General features: G+C 37.2%; 2 protein-coding genes across 4 annotated transcripts in view; both read right to left on the bottom strand.

Moving 5' to 3' along the window:
• The window catches only part of stxbp4 (syntaxin binding protein 4), a 79,887-nt gene that overhangs the window by 72,417 nt on the left and 1,470 nt on the right, over positions 1–6,000 (bottom strand). The window lies entirely within an intron of this gene.
• exoc7 (exocyst complex component 7) overlaps positions 3,133–6,000 on the bottom strand; it is a 39,127-nt gene continuing 36,259 nt past the window's right edge. Inside the window, exons 22-23 of the mRNA XM_030122081.1 lie at positions 4,426–4,433; positions 3,133–3,143 (exon numbers count right to left, since the gene is read on the bottom strand). The gene's annotated coding sequence lies outside the window, so the exon portion shown is untranslated. The remainder of the gene's footprint in view (positions 3,144–4,425; positions 4,434–6,000) is intronic.

Genomic DNA, 6,000 nt, shown 5'->3' with positions numbered 1-6,000 from the left:
CAGCTGTGTGGAGCTCCACTTCCCATAATGCGGCTGTGTGGAGCTCCACTTCCCATAATGCAGCTGTGTGGAGATCCACTTCCCATAATGCACTTTGCGACAAATTTCCGAAAATGCCCAAGTGACCTACTGGATGTGTTTGTAAACAAATGGAGTACACTTCGGAATTGTTCACCGTGAGGGAAGAGATTCAGGTGAGTAATCATGGAAAGCTTTACGCATTAGTGATACTTAGGCTCTGACTGGGGTTGGACAGATTTGATGAAAAATTAGAGCTTTAAAAATATGACAGTTACTGAGTATTTGGCGTTTTTGTTTATGGCTAAAGTTGATGAAAAACAAAAAAAAAAAATTTAAAGTTCAAAACGAGAGTGAGAAAGCGAGAGTGAAAATCTGTAACTTCAGTTTATTCTTTTAATTTTTTGGTTCATTTTGTACATTTATTGCCATATCTTGTTCAGTTTTGTCCATTTTTTTTTATTATTTTCTTCACTATTTCTTTGTTCACTACACTAACATCTTTCACCCAATTGAGTACAAAATGCACAACATTAACATTAACATTTGACCTGGCACAAAAAATAATAATGCATATTAACCAATGTTACTGTTCATTATTGACATGTGCCAGGAGGAAAAAAACACCCACAAAAACCAATACAATTTTTTGGGGGAACTAAAAGTTTTTGTGTTTTTTTGCCATAAAAAATATGGTTTGTTTACCTTATAAACATGGCATTAAAGGGTTAAAAATGTGACAGTTATTGAGTATTTGGTGTTTCTGTTTATGGCCCAAGTTGATGAAATACAAAAAAAAAAAATTAAAGTTAAAAACAAGAGTGAGAGAGACAGTAAAAATCTGTTAACTTTTAGTTTATTCTTTTAATTTTTTGGTTCATTTTGTATATTTATAGCCATTTCTTGTTCAGTTTTGTCCATTTTTTATTTTCTTCACAGTTATTGAGTATTTAATGTTTCTGTTTATGGCTCACGTTGATGAAAATACAATGATGAAATACAAAAAAAAAAGTTAAAAGTTAAAACCAAACTATAAAAATATTTGAACATCAGTACTACAGTGCTGTGCAGATTATGCGCTCTCAGAGGTTATGAAGCACCTCTATGTGTCGGACACCAGAGGGTTAAAGAAGACAAAACCACCTTCTCCAGCTGCAGCAGCTTCCTGTCCTACAAACTGACAAATACCAACAACACCCGCTGACCCCGACAGCAATTAAACTGATCACTTAATACCTGATAATCTGCATTACCTGCTGTAAGTCATTAACATCACAGAGGCCGCCGGCCAGGGGAACACGGCCACTCGACGCCGAAACCACACATTCAAACCACGGAAACGACACCGAAGCCGACGACGTCGGGGGGAGGGGATTAGGTTCGCAGATGACAGATCGAAGGCAGGGTGCGGTTGCCATGGTGACTCCCGCCAGTTAAAGAATTAAAACTGATTAATTTAGCTGGAAATGAGATTATGAAGGAAAGTTTAAGCCCAGACAGGCCTATTGTTGTAATCCACAGAGGACTGAAGAACATGGAGAACACTGAATAAGACATGAGGATGAAAAGAGCAGCCGTTAAATGAAAGGTCTAATGGAACAAATCTGACCGTTAAAGTGTCTCTGAAGGGAAACAGCTTTAAACACAGACTGGAAACACTGGTTTAATGCTTACATTTACATTTCATCTGCTAAGGTGAAAGTAGGGGTGGTAAACATACGGCCTGTGGGCCAAAATCAGCCGCCCAAGGGTCCAGTACGACCTATGGAATGAATCTGTGAAATGCTCAAATTAAACTGAAGATACTGACCTTTTAGGTGAGGAGTTTTGACCCCGCCCCCTGAAGGGGAGGCAAGGGGTGTTGTTTTTGGTTTAGTTTGTTTGTTTGATTAAACTTTAGCAGCAGGACTACTGGTTGAATTCACACCAGATTGGGTTTATAGATTACCAGTGACCCAGAATAGATGTGATTACATTTTGGGAAAAGTAGGTCAAAGTTCAAATCTTAAATGAATTTTTAAAATCTTTTTTTTCCTCCCATTTCCTTAAAATAGCTGAAATTTCACATGTCTATAAAAATATCAGTTTTGTTGCAATTTACTTCAAACTTGCCACATAAATAGAGGGAACTGATATGACATCAGCACATGCATAGACATGATGACATCAGTTGGATCGATGCCAAAATGAGCTACAATATATGCAGGGGGTGGGGTTCGTTGTGCCTGGAACCACTTGTTTGTTTAATCTTCTGGTTGTGTTTTGATGCTACTTATTCTGTTAGTGTATTTGTTTTTTATCCATTTTAATATATCTTGTATTAAGTCCTATTTTGCTAGTTTTAGCTTATCTTGCATTTGTATCTACGAATTTGTACAGCACTTTGGGCACTTTCTGCTGTTTTAAATGTGGTATATAAATAAACCTGACCTTGACATTGATAGTTATTGTTTAGTCATACCACTGTTTGAAATTTTAAAAAATATCATGTTCTAATGATTCATTAAATTCCCAAGTATCTGGTAAATATATACATGCAAGGGGCAGGGTTTGTTGTGCCTGGAAGCACTTGTTTTTTTTGGTTTTTTTGGTTTTTTTGAGGGGGGGGGGGGTTGTTGGGGGCTTCTTAAATATTAAATTTTGATCTCAAGAGTCCAAAAAACTGTCTGTTCATGGTGTTTGCTCTTTATCCAAATAAGAATTCCAGACTTTTTCAAAACTGCTATATTTTTCCCCAGACCTTGACTTTATGTACTTTTATACTTGTGTGTCTACTTTTTTGGTGGACATTGTACCTGTTGTGTAGTAGAAAAGTACATTCTAATAAATGTATGAATGAATGAATGAATGAATGAATGAATACATAATTTGCAGTAAGTTGTTTTACTGACAGAAACATTTTCAAAACATATGAAAATCACAAAAGTGAATACCACAGGAAGTTGGAAAAGCAGCAGCATATGAAAGCGTATTATATAGGATGCAGGACAAGACAGAAACATGATTTGAAATGGAGCAAATACCTGGACTCTAGATCTCAAAGACTAAAGGCTAAGAGGATTCACACTGAAAAGACAATGATCACATACCTTATGTATGTATGTGTGTATATTATGATTAGACACCTCCGTGTAGATATTTATGGTGTAAGTAAATATTATATACATGGATACTTAAAGTTGATGTGTGTGGGATAAAAAACACAATATCGATATGAAGACCCTTTCTGGTTACGGGTGGGTGATTTACCAATGCTCTAATGTTATCATTTGATGTCTGATGTGATATGTTTAGAAAAAGTTAATAAAAAATACAAGCCATAAAAAAAAGTGAAGATCACACATGCCTCACTAGAACAGTCAGAAGTATAAAAGCATGAATGTACACATGGATGTCATGTCTTCTCCTGGAGTGTGTGGTGGTTTCCTTCCCACAAGTGTAATGTTTACTTCCTGGATTCAGACACATGACAAATGATGACCTCCTCCAGTTGAACATGGAGGCTACACCAGCTTTGATTGGAGCTCATTCCAGTACCGACCAGTTAGCAGAGTCATATCTAGTTTTTCATCTGCTTTCCTCATGTATTTCTTATCTTTAAAGATGATGTGCCTTTGAGCATACTTTAATATTCAACTGAGAAGACTTTCACACAAAATTCCAGACTGGAATTCAAGGTCTGGAGAATGGGGTTTCAAAATTTCAGATTTTTTTAAAGACTTTCACGACCTGCGCAGGCACCCTGCTGTTTCATTCAATTATGTTCCTTGTCATGATAATGCGACTTTGGTGTTTAAAGGGTTAACAATCACTGATGTCAAAATCATCTCAGTTCCAGTTTCACATTCAGACCAATATAATCTAAAGTGGGTCAGACCAGTAAAATAAACACTTTTATAATTACCTATAAATAATGACAATTCCAAGTTTTTCTCTTAGTTTTAGTGTAAAAAAGTTTTTTAAAATTACATGAAATATGGTCACATTTACGAACTATCCTTTCAGCAAAAATATGAATGACCTGAACAAATATGAAGAACATGAAATGTCTTAAGAGAAACCAGTGTAATTGTATGAATATTCTGCCTGTTATTAAATATTTTGTGTATTTGTAGATCCACTGTGATCTGTAAGTGATAATGTACATGTGGAAATGATAAACAAAGACAGAATATTAGTAAAATTACACCTAGTTTTCTTAAGAAATTTCAGGCTTGTTCTTGTTATTTACTTTTTAAAGGGTAATTTGTAGATGTAAACATTCTTTCCTTGTCATTCTTTTACTGGTCTGATCCACTTGAGACCATATTGGGCTGAATGAGGAACCTGAACTGGATGTAAATAAAGGTTTACATATTTGTTCTACTCGTCAAATGTCAGAACAAACACAGTAAAAGCGGATCATACGAGGAGGATAAGGATGCTGTGATGAAGAGTTTTCATAGAAAAAAACCCACTCAGTGAAGACACTGGAGCTGTTGCAGCATCCAATGAGATCAGTGGATGAACGATCAGTGAGCGGCTTCTCACGTCATTTACACTTGGAGCTCATTAGCTTCTATACATGGACACTAAACTAATTAAACTAACGTGCTCTGTGCAGTTTGTTAACGTTTTCTGCCTGTAATGTTACTACAGGTCCGAATTACATCATTCAGGCGACAAACGACAGGAATAACCATCCTAATGTAAGTAACATGACAAAATCCATTTTTTTAGGCAGAAAAACTAAACGTCTGCATTGTGTTCTTTTAAGTGGTTGCTATGGTGATTCCTGCCACCTTTCACAGTGAAACACAGATGCTGTTTACACACATATCAGTAACCTGTGTACTGATGTAAACCCCTAATATATGATATTAATGTCATTTTTCAAGCAGCTCTTTTAAAGGTATTTCTATGTAGTATTAATATTCCAGACTATGACCAGCAGGGGTCAGTCTGGTACCAGAACCACCAGCGGATCAACCCTACGTGTCCAGAGACTGGATCAGCCCCTGAATAAAGGATAAAGCTCATTGTTTCCACACATCTGTATTATGGTATCATCAAGTGTTAATCAAACTAAAACTTACAGATGTTTATTTTACCAATCGCTAAAATAACACTGTGTCTTATAATGTTGACGTCTTGCATCAGCTGATAGTTTACATTACAGCTCTGTTAGCTTAGCTCTGTTTTTAGACTAAAACAGCCACAATAAAACCACTTATCTCCTCTGTTTTCTGTTTGGTTTGTGTTGTCAATATCTGAAGATCTGTTTGAATCCAACAAACATGGTCAGAACTGTCACAGTTTAGTCTGAACCGAGGATCAACAAACAGCAACTTAGCAAAGACAAGAACATCCCATAATAACTTCACACCTTCATAAGCCTCAGAATCAAACTCTCCAGCGTAGAAGAAACACTGACATTTAACCACCAAACTCCATTCTTTACATTTACAGCTGAGTCCAGTAAAGAAAACAACAGCTTCTATTTTTATCACTTTTTTTCTTTAGCCACTTTTACACAGAGACCCCAGAAAAAAGGTAGGATGGTGATCCCACCTTTTTTCCACCATTAACTGATTTCCACAGCCAAACCAAAGGAGGAACAGAGGTGAGATAGGCTGGACTTTTACACAGCGGACCTGCGTTCACCAATCAAAGGGGGGTGGGGACACAGCACAGCAGATAGTGTGACGTATAACTTGGGCGTCAAAAATACCCCGAGCATAGCAGTGTTGCTAACCTCTCCAGAGTCTTTCACCGTTCCACAAATGTTAGCACGGATAGAGTCGTCCGCCCAAAGTTCCAACAGCTGGTGGATCTGGGCATCTCCCCAGTTCCGCATCTTTGTGGTTGCTTTGATATGTTTGTTTACTGTACTGTACATTTTTAAATCCCCACGTTGCGGGGGTCGCGCACACAATACATCATCCAAACGTCCCACCTTGGTTGCGGAACAAGAGGGGTTCCTTTTCCATAGCGTTCCTGAAT

Source organism: Sphaeramia orbicularis, chromosome 19, assembly GCF_902148855.1.
Source record: "Sphaeramia orbicularis chromosome 19, fSphaOr1.1, whole genome shotgun sequence".
NCBI classification, from domain to species: Eukaryota; Metazoa; Chordata; class Actinopteri; order Kurtiformes; family Apogonidae; genus Sphaeramia; species Sphaeramia orbicularis.
The sequence above is the reverse complement of the archived record's forward strand: the minus strand, read 5'-3'. Positions and strand labels throughout refer to the sequence as shown.